Source organism: Tenrec ecaudatus, chromosome 16, assembly GCF_050624435.1.
Source record: "Tenrec ecaudatus isolate mTenEca1 chromosome 16, mTenEca1.hap1, whole genome shotgun sequence".
In the NCBI taxonomy this organism is placed as follows: Eukaryota; Metazoa; Chordata; class Mammalia; order Afrosoricida; family Tenrecidae; genus Tenrec; species Tenrec ecaudatus.
The window spans coordinates 79,647,185-79,663,048 of record NC_134545.1 but is presented as its reverse complement, the minus strand read 5'-3'; positions in this window follow the sequence as shown (position 1 = coordinate 79,663,048).

Below are 15,864 nucleotides of genomic sequence, written 5' to 3'. Positions count from 1 at the left end.
TTGCCAGCTGAAGCAGGGAACTGGCTAAGGCAGCTGCACCCTGGTCCAGCCATCAGAAAACAAGAGACCAAGAGATCTGAGAACTAGAAAGGCCAGGCTCAATGAGCCATTTATCACCCTGCCCTTCAATTAACCCCACATTTTTTAATCAGCCAGGTTGACACAATAAACTAACTCAAACACTTCCCCACAAAATTCTGTGCCCTTGAGTGTACACACTAAAATGGCAGTTTGGGCATCCTCAAGGAACTCAGATTGGGTCCACTTTCAATGTTATTTGCATTGGGGGCACAAAAAGAAACCTGAAGGGAAAAAATCAAGACTTTAGGATGTTTCCAGATACAATTCTCAAAGGACAGCCGCCTGTCACCCTCAGAGAACGAAGAGATGTATTGTCATAAGGGAAAAAATTCCTACGCCCAAACTGCCTGGACTGTTTCTCACCAATACAGTTTTCAGCTGTCTTAAAACTTGTTCATAAAAAACCCACCAAGAAAATCTATCAAGATTACTACTTCTCTCATCAATAAGGAAAAGGGGGAAAACGTTAAGGTCCTATTGTAGGGCGTAGACCTGCTATCAAATATAATGAAGAAAGAACGCATGATAGAAGATAAACTACATGAGTGGGACCCACTAAAAATAAGACACTTGTGTGCATCAAAATAGTTCATCAAACGAGTGAAATGGGAATCCGTGAACTGGGGGAAATCTGGCAGACTCCATGGAGGTTGAGGTAGACTACTGAAGGCTGGAGAGGAAGAGGAGAGTGTTGCAAATGACTTGAACTGAAAATGCAGAGGGGATGTTCTGAGGTGTCAATTTACCATCAAATCCACAGTTTCAGAAATCATGATTAACAAAATTTTTTTTTAAGATTACTCCTTTGGAATCCTGGGAAACAGTTACCACTATCTTCTGAGTCTAGAATTTAACTCGTCCTCAGAAGCCTCTGTTTCATTGGTACTGGGCTTAGGTGCCATCAAGCGGTTCTGACTCCTAGCTGTCCTAGGACAACAGAACTGAACACTACCCCGTCGTGGCCATCCTCACAATTACTGTCATGTGTGAGCCCATTGTTATAGTCCCTGTATCAACCAACCCCATCAAGGGCCTCCCTTTCCCAGGGACCAATGTCTCCTAATTACCTCTCCAAAGTCCATGAGACAAAGTCTTACCATCCTCACTCTTCAGGAGCATTCCGAATGGACTTCTTCTGAGACAGGTTCGATTGTACTTCTGGCCTTTCATGATACTTTCAATGTTCTCACCAGCACCAGAATCCAAAAATATCAATTCTTCTGTGGTCTTCCTTACTCTGTGTCCGACTTTCAGATGCATATGAGGTGATTAAAAATACCATGGCTTGGATGAAAGGATACACTCTTAAAGCACACCTTTCCTGACTGTAAGCCACTCAATATCCCCATGTTCTATTCAAACAACTGACTCCCGGTCCATGCACAGGTTCCATAAGAGCACAATAAGATACTTGAGATAGGTTTCCTTGACACCGTAGCATTAAAACAATGTATGATTTTGAGGTAGGCTCTTGGAAGGGCTGAATATCTATTTCTGAAAAATCAATCATTAAAATCTTTGTAGAGAGCAGGTCTATTCGAACACGCAGGGGGCTGTCATGAGTCAGAATCACCTCTGTGATGGCTAGAAAAATAATAATGCTTTGTTCTATTTCAGAATGATAGCATACGATTATAACTCAAATAAAAAAGAACGAACGCATGGGGCGCCAAATACCTATGTGCCAATGTACGGAGAAAAGGAGATAGGTTCATGCTGGTAAACTCTGCTTAATGGAGGTTAGGTTTGCACCAGATCTTGAAGGAACAAAGATATGTGGAGACAAGTCAGAGAAGGCCTCCTGAGATCTTTCCACATGATAGCTGTTTGGGTATTTCAGTTTCGTCAATGTGTTCCTGGGAACACACTCATGACTTTCCTGAGGGCATTAAAGGCAGATAGACTGATAGGTAGAAGCCCATATATCTGTGTTTCCCTCCCTATTTCTGTTATAAATTTTAGGCAATATTTTTTCCATCAAGGACTTGAGAAGCATATTTGTCCTCTGTGATAAGGCTTAAATTGTTGACCCAGATCTTCAATTCTTTTCCCAATATGGCATTTCATTTCTCTCCTTCCACACGTTTTACCCTGTGCACTCAGCCCTCACCATACCCACTCTTTGTCAATCTTCAGCACAATAAGCAGTTTCAAGCAGTATTTCATGCTTTTCCTTTTGGCAATAAAATGTACTGCTCTTATGCTTCTTTCGCGATTCACTCAGGCAGTAAAATCTCACCCTGGATTTCCTAGGCAGCAAACCCATGCTGTCATTAAGGGCAGATCCCCTTGAATCCTAGTTCTCAACACTTTCTAACCCAACGAAATGTGAGTTCCTAAAAGTGAGGACCCAGCCTTGCCGTCTTGGTGTCTGCAGTGACAGCAGTTATGAAAGTGACACCTTGACCAGCGCAGCACACGCTCCAGACGAGGAGCACAAACACCCGAGGAGGGGATCGCGATGGGAGGAAGAACAAGGTGCTCATATTAGCTGCGTATCCTGCTTCATTCGTCGGTTTATTTGACCTTGCATGTACTTTCCACGATGTTTGACATCCCTAATATTATGTGTTGTGGTGCGTGTGGTTGGCAGTTTGAAACCTGTAGCTCCACAGGAGAAAGACTAGGTTTTCTACTCCCATAAAGCAAACAGTAAATTTGTTCTTATTCTCAAGACGCTTTACCTCTGTAAAAATATCCCTTGTTCTCTTCTTGCTCCCTGTACCTTTTGAGGCAGCAAAATATCATTTATTGCATTAAAATACTTAACCCATTTTATGCTTCACTGAGAGGTATGAGAGCAGAAAGCAGGCAGCTGCACTCTCCTGGCCCCTCCAGCATTCTGTGCTTGCAGATTTATGTAGATTTTAGTAATAAGCCCTTGGTCTGAAATGTCATTGCTAAACTTTTCCCAGTCGGTGGGCTCCTTTATTAGTCTCCTGGTGAAGTTATTTTGATGTACACAGTGTTTTATCGTGTCCCACTCATCTATTTTAACTTCCTTGGAGTGTGCATCCTTCCTTATTTCTGATAGTCCTTAGTTCTTAACTTTGGCCCAATTCTCACAGGGGTCCTCAAACTACGGCCCGCGGGCCACACGCAGCCCGCCGAGGACATTTATCTGGCCCGTCATGTGATTTTGCCGCATTTGTTTTTTAACTTCAAAATAAGATATGTGCAGTGTGCATAGGAATTTGTTCATAGTTTTTTAAAAAAACTATAGTCCGGCCCTCCAACGGGTCTGAGGGACAGTGAACTGGGCCCCTGTTTAAAAAGTTTGAGGACCCCTTGGGTTTTACCTGGAGGTCTGTGGTCCACTTTGAATTTGGTCTTGTATATGGAGTGAGATAAGGGTCTTGCTTCATTTTTCAGCAGGTAGATATCCAGTTTTCCAGCACCATTTGTTAAAATGGGCACCCACTTCCCATTAGATGTTTTTGTGGGCCTTAATTGAAAATCAGTTGTCTGTCTGTTGCTGATTTTATTTCTGGATTTTTTCTGTTCCTATCCATTGGGCCCTGTATCTATCATTATACAAGTACCATACTGTTTTTACAACTGTGGCTATGTAACTTTTAAAGTCAGTTAATGCAAGCCCGCCTGCTTCATTGCTCTTCTTGGGCAGTTTTTGCCAATTCTGGGCATCTTCTCTTTCCATATGAAATTGGTAGTTAGTTTTTCCATTTTTTTGAAAAAAAATATGCTGGTATTTGTATAGGAATTGTATTGAACTTATATAGTGCCTTGGGTAGGATTGACATCTTTACAATATTGAGTCTTCCAATCCACAAGCAGGGGATATTCTCCCATTTGTGAAGGTCCCTTTTGGTTTCTTGTAATAATGTTTTGTAGTTTTCCTCATACAGATCTTTCCCTGCCCCCTCTTGGTTAGGTATGTCCCCACATATTTCTATTTATGCTTAGCTATTGTTAAGGGTACTACCTTCGTGATCTTTTTCTGTAATCTCATCAGTTGTATATAGCAATCTGATTGACCTCTACTTGTTGATCCAGTATCCTGCAACTCTCCCATATTCCTTTATCACTCCTATTTTGGAGCTTTTATGATTCTGAATGTATGGAATCTTATCATCTGCAAATAACAAGTTTCACTTCTTTCCCCAAACAAATATTTTCGAGGTCCTTCCATTACCTTATATTAGGTGGGACCTCCAGAATGATGTAGAATAAAAGTGGGGACAAAGGGCATCCTTGTCTGATCTCCTTTTTCAGTGGAATTGCTTTCTGCATTGATTGTAAAGCTAGCTGTTTTTCATATATAGTTTGTATTATATTGAGGTAATTTTCTTACAATCCTATCTTCTTGAGGGTCTTATTTAGGAGTGGGTGTTGAATGTTGTCAAGTACCTTTTCTGCATTTATTGATATTATCATGTGGTGGTCATTTTTCTTGTCAATGTTATGAATAATGTTGATGGATTTTAGATGTTGAACCATCCCTGCATCCCTGGAATAAATTCCACTTGGTCAGGATGAATTATTCGCTTTGTATACCATTGTATATATTTTTGCCAATAGGCAAACATTTTGCTAAGGATTTTTGCATCAATGTTCATTAGTGTCTGTAGTTCTCTACTGTTGTGGGATCCTTACCCGGTTTGGGTATCAGTGTTATACTAGCTTCATAGACTGTGTTTGGGAGTTCACCAGCCTTTTCTGTTTTGAAAGAGCTTGTGTTGACTTGGTGTCAGCTCTTCCCTGAATACTTGGTAGAATGCTTCTGTGAAGCCATCTGAGCGGGACTTTTTTTGGTTGGTAGTCCCTTGATAACATTATTTATTTCTTCTTTTGCTATCGATCTGTTCAGGTTCTTAATATCTATCATGGAAAATCTGGGGAGTGATTGTTTTTCCACGTATTTGTCCATGCCTTCCAACTGGTTGTATTCATTGGAATATAGACCTTTGTAGTACTGTGTAATTAATCCTTTAATTTCATTAGGGTCTGTTGTAATTTCCCGTTTCATCCCTCATCCTGGATATTGATGTCTGTTCCTTCCTTTCTTTGGTTAGATTTTCCAAGTTTGTCAATTTTGTTAATCCTTTTGAAGAACCAGCTATTTACTGTGTTGATTTTTTGGGCATCGTTTTCTTGTGTTGCCACTCAATCTCCATTCTGATTCTTATTTCTTTTCTGTTGCTATTAAAGGGATTATTCTTTTGACTCTGTTCCAACTTCTAGAGGTTTTGTGAGAGAGTATTGACCATAAGTCTGTGTTTTCCCTTCTTAATAGGTACACATCACTATCAACCACCCTCTGATAATGGCTTTTCTGTATCCCACAGGTTAGTATATGTTGTATTCTCATTCTCATCAGTTTCTGTAATTCAGTACTTTAATCGCTGTATTTATCCCACACAACTGGACCAATAGGTAACTTCATGATAGACAGGAAAAGTTTTGACATTGCCAAGGATTTCATCTTCCTTGAATCCACAAGCAATATCCATGGAACCAGGAGTCAAGAGATCACAAGACACATTGCATTGGGTAAATCTGCTGCACAAGACCTCTTGAAAGTTTTGAAAATCAAGGATGTTGTTGAAGCTGACTTGACATAAGGAACATCATTTCAAGATTTTAAAAAACTCCTCTTGACACTTCCCCTGCCTATATTCTCCTAATGTACTATGTGGTCAGAATGTCCTTCGCAATTGTTAGTCTGGGTTGACTAGAGAAACAAATCCAGAGACACTCATATGTGTGTAAGAGAATGTTATATCGAAGAGCAATTGTACATTAAGAAAACATCCCAGCCCAATCCAGATCAAGTCCATAAGTCCAATATTACCCCATATGTCAATACTAGCCCATAAGTTCTTCTTTAGACTCACACAGTCATGCAATGATGCTGAATGCAGGAAGACACAAGTCAGTGGTTAGAAAGTCTTGTGGATCCAGTGGTGGTGGAAGCATCTCAGCTGGCATGGGTCACCACGTGGCTCCTGTAGCTCCAGAGCTCTGGCTGCATCCGTGTAGCTCCATGTGACTTGTCAGCAGGAAGACTAAGCAGTGTCTCCTGCCTCCAGGGAAGAATACAGGAGTTCCCAGAATCCATGGGAAAGGCCATGCCCACACGGAGGCCTCATTGGTTATAGCCTGATTGACAGGCTAGACTCCACCCATTCACAATCTCGCCTGTTCCCAGAATGTGCCCCACTCACTTTCTGTAAACTAACTCTTTTGCTTGAGCTTCTGTAACTCGTTTGCACAGCTGTATAGAAAAACAACAACAGACCTATCACTTAGTCATCCAGGCTGTGGTTTTTCCCTTTAAAAGCCGACCTCTTTCGGCAGTGAGGAGCTGCTGGGGTTTGAGACATTTGGTTCTCCCACAGTTACCTGACTAATAAAACTCTAAACTGGAACTTTGAGGGTTATAGTGGTCATTCAACCTATTTAGCTGAAAACAGAAGTGACTTTGAGGATTAAGGTATGCCTGTTCCAAGACATATTTTCAATGGCCTCACGCAAGTGAAAGTTGGACACTGAATAAGGAACCCTGAGGAAGAATCCGTTCATCTGAACTGTGGTATCCGAGAGCAATGCTGAAGCACAACGCTGCCATTGTTGTTAGGGCCATCCCGGCTGCTCAGAGGCACAGCAACCCCGGGAACAACAGAATGAGATACTGCCTGGTCCTGTGCCAGTCCCACAACTTTTCTGATATCTGAGCCCATCAATGCAGCCACTGTGTCAGTTGATCTTGTTGAAGGTCCCCTCTTTGTCACTTCCGATTCTTTACCAAGCATGATAACCTTCTGGAAGGACTGGTCTCTCCTGACAACATGCTCAAAGTCTGTAAGACCAAAATTCTCACCACCTCTCTTCTAAACAGCATTCTGGCTGTAGGTCTTCCAATACATTTGTTTGTTCTTTGGGAAGTCCGTGGTACTTAGTCCTTCATTTTCTAAGTAACTTCCTTGCTTTTCAACAAAGCAATGTGCCTTTTGATCTCTTGACTACTGCTTCCATGAGGATTGATTGTGGATCCAAGCAAGAGGAGATCCTGGAGTTGAATAATTTCTCCGTTGATCATATTACCTACTGGTGCAGTGTGAAGCTCTTTAGGGGTTTTGTTGTTGTTGCTGCTGCTATTGTTTATATTCAGTTGTAATCCATACTGAAGGCTGAAATCCTTTATTTTCATCAACAAGTGCTCAAGTCCTTCTCATTTTTAGCAAGCAAGGATGAGTGATCTGCATATCTTGGGTTAATAAACCCTTCTTCCAATCCTAATGCTGAATTCTTCAGTAATCCAGTTTCTCAGATTATTTGCTCAGCATACAGATTGAATAAGTAACCCTGATGCACAGTTTTCCTGCTTTTAAATCATGCAATATGCCCCTGTTCTGTTCAAACAACTGCCTTTTGATCCATGTACAGGCTCTCTGTGAGCCCAAAACAGTGTTCTGGGAGTCCCATTCTTCTCAAGGCTCTCCATAGTTTGTTATGGTCCACACAGTTGAATGCCTTAGCATAGTAAATAAAACACAAGTAAACATCTTTCTGGTATTCTCTAAAAGTATTATGGACTGCCAAAAGAACAAACAAATCTGTCTTGGAAGAAGTACAGCCAGATCCTCCTTAGAAGCAAACATGGCGAAACTTTGGACACCCCTGGAAAACTAATCGTGCCTGGTAACGTAGAGGGATAGTGAAGAAGACCCTCAACAAGATGGACTGACACTGGCTGCAGCAGGAGAAGCCATTGTGAGGATGACACAGACCAGTCAGTGTTTCGTTCTGTTGTACAAAGGGTCACTGTGAGTCAGAACAGACAAGACAGGTACCCAATGGCAATATCTATCCCTTTATTATCAACTCTTCCAGCTGAATTGCTTATATATACATTCTAAAATTTCCAGGTCATTTTTAATGGAAAAAATCTGAAAACTAAGTGACAGATTAAAAAGGAACCGTACAACTGTCATATCCGGAAACAACTCTTCTAAGTAACCACCTTTTTGTCACGTAGGCGACTGTGCACAAGACTTGAGAAAGCTCTTTTTGAAGGAATATCAAGTTCAAGTGTTGGCTTCCTAGGATTGCACTAACCTGACAGTTCTGCTCTGGACATTTGGCACTCATGTAGTGGCCCTCCTCCCTGGTGTCTTTATGGTTGTGTGCTGCATACCACTGAGTGCTCCTGAGCTTCCTTACCTGCTGCTACAGAATGTCCCTTTACACCCCCACGGCTACCTGCCTAGGCTATAAGAGAGAAAACCTGTATTTGTATGCAACACTAACCCCTTGACTGCTAATGTATGTTTCTACTTGCTGTGCCTTACGGAGATCTTGTTTGAGACATTATCTGCTCAGACATTCCTCTAGACGCAGCAAGGTCACTCATGTCACTTGCCCATATCAACATGTCACTTCTCTCTTCTTTTTGAATTGATCATCCCAACCTAGTTAGTTTAATTATGCCTTCCCAATACCCTATTCACATACTCTCGCTTTACGAACACCATCCTCAATCTGAGATGCCTATTAGAGTGTATGGGCAAGAAAAAACTTTAAATTCACTTTTTAAAGTATCCACTATTGCAAATAACTAGGGAAGAAAGGCATCTGTCTGCAAAACCTGCAGACAGTAAAGCATTTGCACAGAGCAAAAAGGGAATGCTTAGGGGCAAGGAACCTTTTCATATAATAATGAATTGTTGAAGGAACATGCTGATCAGAGAGGGAGAGTAATGAGAGAAATTATGAGCAAATGCAGACATGTAAATGAACAAATATAAAAATGTAAGCATTTCCAGCTGAAATGAGTAAGAAAACTTATGCCAGTGAATCAAATTTATAAAAAGAAAAAAATGCTTACCTAAAATAAAAGAATAAAGGTAAATTGACACATCTTTACTTCAAACTTGTTGTAGGCAGAGGAAACAATGGATGTCAAATTTAGAAATGTAGAGGCATTGGGGGGGTGTTATTTGTTCATTCCTATTAAAAATAATTTCCCCATGTGGACAGTAGGGCCCTGGTCTAGGGCACAATAAGCCACAAACTGAATATATTTGAGCAAAGCTCTCCCTCTTGTGGAGTTGAGAGATATTGCTCTATACAACAATAGATTGAATACAGTAATGATTGATGTAAAATGGTAACTCAAGTGCTATATCAAATGTTGAAGGGTCAAGTGCCCCCTAGAGGCACCTTGGAAGAAATGTCTAGTGATCTGCTTCCAAAAAACCATCTATTGAATCCCTTCAGGATATAATAGTTCTACTCTGGCACACATGGGGTTCCCAAGATCAGAGTCAATTCTATGGCTACTAAAATAATCATTTTCACATTGTGACCATCATTTAGGTCATGTTCATCATCTTATAGATCAAGGGGTGAGTACGGGTGCCGCAGTCAGTGTAAGTGGGGCTGCTAACCACGGGTGTCACCAGTTACGACCCATCAGCCGTTTCCAGTAAGACTTACCGTTCTGGAAACCCACAGGACAGTTCCCCCTGTCCCATGGCGAGGCAGACGAGCAAAAGAAACTCCAGTTTTGTAGCTGCTGAATGACCTGCCTCCTTCCCCTCCCATCTCGGAAAGTACCACTAGTGATTGCTTTTAGAATACACTCTCGTGTTCCCAGGCTCAGGACACTAAAACAGTTTTGACTATTCCTCAATGTATCATTGGTTGTGGTTCAATATTGTTCCCTTTGATGTAATCTGAATGGTGTCATTAATCTTGTTGTGGTAACCAGAATATTGTAGTCAGTTTGGGAATTGTTTCTTTTATGATAAGGAATGCACCTTGTAATGCATGCTTGCTCTTCTGGAAGCTACCAGAATGTTGTCATCGGTGCTGTGCCCTGCAGTGCTCCCTAAGCCTAAAGAAAAGCAGCATTGATTTTGTTTTCTGCTCTCTTCTCGCTTGCTTAAGTCTCAGACAAAGGATAAATGAGGTTGTTTGCCTTGAAAGATGGACTGAAATGTTTACTCGGGGCTGCAAAGAATCAATCTTAGACTCTAGCAGTCTGGTTATAACCGAATAAAGACTCTTCTAAAGTACCAAGACATTATAGAGGCTGTCATTTATTTGAACCCGTAACAATACAGTCACTATGAGTCACTATTGACTCGATGGCAGTGGCTGTACATAAAGAAATTAAAGCAGAGGAAAGGGTTTGTTAAATTAGATTTCTGTACATTGAAACTATTGCAATCAAATGATCAATATATCTTGTATGTGAAAACTCACATCTACAGAAGGGTGAGTTGAATCCAAAGGATTGTGAAGAAATTATCAGGAACTGAAGACAAGGATGTTTGTGGAATTAACTGCTCCTGTGTCAGTCTCCTTTTCGATGGACAGAAAACTGTAAGGATTTAGGTTTTTTTTTTTTGGGGGGGGGGCGTAGTTTTATTCTAGCTATAGAGGGAGGTGATCTGAGATGTCTTTGAGGTCTTCTGTGTATGACTGACAGGTAAAATCTAATTTTCAATCTTTCTCATCACTTCCAAGACAGGAAGTTTTTAAAATACTGTAATCTGAAATCCAAGGCGAAAATCAGAGGCATGTGACAAGCACCTCAAGGTCAGAACTACCAGTGGACTATTAATAATAACCACAAAAGCCCTAGCCTAAAACATAAGACAGAAAGATTTGCCACAGTTGAATTTATAGTTAAGAAGCTTAAGGTGAAGGGTTATCAATGATAAGTGAAATATAGTCAAGGAAATAATTTTACAAACTGCTATTTTATAAAACCACAGCAACTGGCTTGATTATAACTCAGATACTCTGCAGAGGGTTCCAAAGGCTGTAAAGCTTCATGGGAGCAGACAGCCTCCCACTGACCTTGAGGTGAGCAGTCCCGTGCTGACCCAACGGTGCCACTAGCGTTCCCCCTTAGGCTGTAGCATAGAATTTCTTTGAATATACAAATCATTAAAGAAATAATGAATCTTTAATGACATGCTGATCGTTTTAAAGGGGTTCTATGTCTACATATGGCACTGGCAAAAAATACTGAAAGCACCACAAACTGCCAAAAGAACAAATCTGTCTTGGAAAAAATACAGCTGGAAAGTTCCTTAGAGACAAAGATGGTGAGACTTTGTCTCGTGTACTTTGGGCATGCGATCAGGTGAGAGCAATCAGTGGGAAAGGACATCATGCTTGGTAAAGTATAGGGACACTGAAAAGAAAATCCTCAACAAGATGGATTGGGACAGTGGCAGCCAACAATGGGCTCAAACATAAGGACAATTGTGAGGAAGGTACATGACCGGGCAATCGAGTGATACATAAGGTTGCACACTGGGTCGCTATGAGTCGGAACCAACTCAATGACACCTAAGAACATGTTTACAAAGAAATCTCAATAGATGAGAGCTATACCAAGAGATGCCCACACAACGGACATCATAGACAAGCATCATCTGAGGTCAGAAGTGCAGGCATGCATCTAAGGGAAGCATCAACTACGTCCACATGGAAGAAACACACTAGCCTGTGCGATCCAAGAACTGTGAATAATATAATCTAAATCTAAAAGAGGGAATAGAGATTCCTCCACCCACCCACCCACCCACTCACTCACCCACCCACTCACTCTCTCACTCACCCACCCACCCACTCACTCACTCACCCACTTACCCACTTACTCACTCTCTCACTTACCCACCCACCCACTCACTCACCCACTTACCCACTTACTCACTCTCTCACTCACCCACCCACCCACTCACTCACTCACCCACTTACCCACTTACTCACTCTCTCACTCACCCATCCACTCACCCACCCACCCACCCACTCACTCATGCATTAAAAAAAAAAAAAGAGGGAATAGAGGTTACACCTTGGGCTGCGATCTGCATTGCCAGCAGTTCGAAATCACAACAGTTCCACAGAAGACAGGGCTTTCTACTCCTGTAAACACAGTCTCCGAAACCCACAGGGAATCACTCTGAGTCAGCACGGACTTGGTGGCAATGAGAAAATATGGAATGGCAGCAGAGTTTAATTGTAAACAACTGATTGGCAGACTGCCGTGGATGGCATTAGAGACCCAGAATCTATCTGCAGGGTCCACACAAGGAGTGAGCTTCCCTAATTAAGGGATTTGAATACCCCGTTATCAGACAGAGAGCACTGTAAAGTCGGCGATGGCGAGCATAGTTAGGTTAAAATGTACTAGCTTATCATTCGATCTCCCTTTGCTGTTTCAGTTTGGGGTGTTTTTCTAAGTGAAGATGAAATACAAGTAGATTAAGCCTCTAGCGAATCCCTTCTGACCATGGACTAGGGATGTGCATAGCCTTGTTATTATGCACAATTCATTTAAGAGTAGACTGCTGCAGATGAAATTAGGTTAATAATTAGCACCATCTCATTGGATGTCCCTTCTGATTCATTTTAAATTTGTTATAGTTTTTAATACTTTTTGCTTTCTTTACTATTGAGGTTTTTTATCTTGGTTATTATTGTTAGCTTTTTGTTTGTTTTCTTTTAAAACAGTTTTATTGGTGCTTCATCTACATACAATTTAAGAGTTCAATCATACCAAGAAAAATTGTACAATTCTTACCAAAATCAATTTTATAACGTTTTTCTTCCTTGTACTCATTGTTGTTCATGTAATTTTTTTCAATTGTGGCAAAAAAATACACAAAACATTCTCATTCAACAACTTCTATGAGTATAATTCATTGCCATTGATTATACAATTCATGTACAACCGCTATTGATATCCCTCTTCAAATTGTTCCACCACCATTAAAATGAACTCAATGCCTCCTAAGCAAAATCTCTCCCTCCTTCACCCAAGATAACCATAGGTCGTTTGGTTTCTTTGTTTTTTTAGTTTTTTTTATATAATATTCAAATATCATACACTTTCAAAGTTAAATAGCTGTTTAAAAGAACTGTATATACATCATCACAATCAGTCCTAATGTCCCCATCCCCTCTGTGTTAGTCTGGGTACTTTAGAGAAACAAATCCACAGAAACTCATGTAGAAGAGATGGTTTTATATAAAGGATAAGTGCACTTCAAGAAAACATCCCAACCCAGTGCTGCCCAAGCCCACAACTCCCAACACTAACTCATGTGTCCAACACCAATCTACAAAGCCCTCCTCCATCTCACAAAATACTCACTATGACGCTGACTGCAGGAGAAAAGTCAAATCAGTGAGCGTGTAAGCATCTCAGCACTGACAGGGGTCTCCACATGGCTGCTCCAGCACCCAGGGCTGCACCGGGGTAGATCCATGTGGCTTCTCCTCAGGGATGTCTTGCAGGATGTGAACCTTGCCAGCTGAAGCAAAGAACTGGCTAAGGCAGCAGCACCCTGGCCCGACCATCACAAAGCAAGAGACCTGAGAACTAGAAATGCGAGGCTCACTGAGCCATTTCTCCCTGCGCCCTTCAATTAACCCCACCTGTGTTTTATCGGCCAGGTTGGCATGATAAACTAACTACCTCAATCCACTGCTTGCCAACTTTAGCCTCACAATTGCAACTAAGTAACACCTATACCTTAATCCTATAATCCTGTGAATATATTCCCCCACCTATGAAAGTTTGTAAGCCAACCACTTCATGCCTTTATCCCCCAATTTTGGGTATCCACTTTACCCTCCCATTCATTATTTCCCAATTCCCCTCACCTCCTCACCCAACCCTGTTCCTGATAAACCATTGCATCAGTTATTGTCCCTAGCATTGATTCTTTGTGCTTCATAAATGGGGAAAACTAACAGAAACAAACAAACAAAACAGGAAAAAATAATAGTAGGATAAAGATAAAAATAAAGAGTAAGAAATAGAAGACCACCAACAATATTAAAAGGCCAGAGAAGAGACTTCTTTCATGGAACAAGCAAGAAATACTTCAGTTTAGAACTAATTTAAGTTGGGATAAGAGGGAGGTCAACTGACCAATTATTGCATTATACCATAGTTTGATCCACCATAATTAAGTTGACAATAATCTCAAATACTAAAGTTATTCAAGTCCCTCCCCTGTGGCTAAAGGGAATCTGCCAGAGACATAATCTCACTAGATAGTCTGCAGATGGACTTTGGGTTCCCACTATCCTCCGTAGTCTTCTGTAAACAGGTGTTCACTATTTAAGCTCTGATACTTTTCCCTTCATCATATTTGCATTTTATCATCATCTTTGGATCCCACAGGCTGGTGTGTTTCTTTGATATGGACTTAGTTGATGGCTCACTTAGATGGCTGCTTGTTTGAATACAAGCCTTTAAGACGCCAGACAATATTCCAATTAATAACCAGGCACCATCTGCTTTCTTTACCACTTTGCTGTAACTGGCTTATCTTTTTTTTTTAAAAAAAAAAACATTTTATTAGGGGCTCATACAACTCTTATCACAATCCACACATATACATACATCAATTGTATAAAGCACATCCGTACATTCTTTGCCCTAATCACTCTCAAAGCATTTGCTCTCCACTTAAGCCCTCTGCATCAGGTCCTCTTTTTTTTTCCCCTCCCTCCCCACTCCCCCCTCCCTCATGAGCCCTTGATAATCCACAGATTATTATTTTGTCATATCTTGCCCTATCCGGAGTCTCCCTTCCTCCTTCTCTGCCGTCCCAAGGAGGAGGTCACATGTGGATCCTTGTAATCAGTTCCCCCTTTCCAACCCACTCACCCTCCACTCTGCCATCATCGCCCCTCACACCCCTGGTCCTGAAGGTATCGTCCACCCTGGATTCCCTGTGCCTCCAGCTCCCATATGCACCATAACTGGCTTATCTTATCCATGGGTTATAAACGACTCTGGTTTACTTGAGTGGTTGTATTATATAAAAAAAGCAAAATCCCCCAACAACAAAAAACAAAGGGCAGAAAAACAAAAAAACACAAAATAACATTGTCAACCATCCCCCTAGTGTATTTTCCCCTGACCCCTGGGGTATAAGGCACTAATAACATCAATAATTTATCCAATGACATAAAATGTAAGTACTTTTCATATGAGCAGTTTAGGTGAGAATAGTCCAACTGCGAGCTGCAATCCCTGAGCTGTTGCTTTGTACAGATTGATTTAATTGATTAAGCTCTGTTTACATTGAGCCTGCAGGTTAGGGTGAAGGGGAAATTTCTTGTATTTCTTACAAGGATACCCTACCTGTAATGTTAATGAAAGGTAAGTACTGAATTTACTAAATATATGGTGGTTCTGGGTTCTTTCATGGAACACCGATTAAGCCAGCGGTCCCACTCAAGGTCCAAGGACCACACTAGTTCCAGTCTTGAAGTGGCCATCCTTTGCTTTCTCTCCTATGTATTTCAATCCTAAATCCAAGGGTACAGGTAGCTTTGATAGGGCCCAGTTCATTCAGTAGAGCTTCCAAGCCTAGTCCTCCTGGTGTGGCCTTGGGGGTGCTGAGTTCCCTTTGGTCGGATTCTAATATCATCATTGCATCATAGTGCTTATCAATGGCTCGGTCCACTGAAGGTTGGGTAGAAACAAAGTCTGTCTACCAAGAAATAGAACTCGGTTTATTCTCCCTTGGGTTCCCTACAATTATTGCTTAACATTCCTTCCTAAAGGGAGGTTGCTCCTCCCTATTTTCCCACCATACCTATCAACAGAAATATCAGGGCCTCCTCTGCAAAGTAGATTCACCCTCCCCTGGTCTTGATTTTCCAGTAAGGCTCGTCTCTCTTTCCTGTGCAGGGCCTGTTGATTTGTCACAGCCTAGTCTCATTGGTTGGTTGTTCGTTAACATTTTATATATATGAAATCCAGGCTGGGTAAATCTA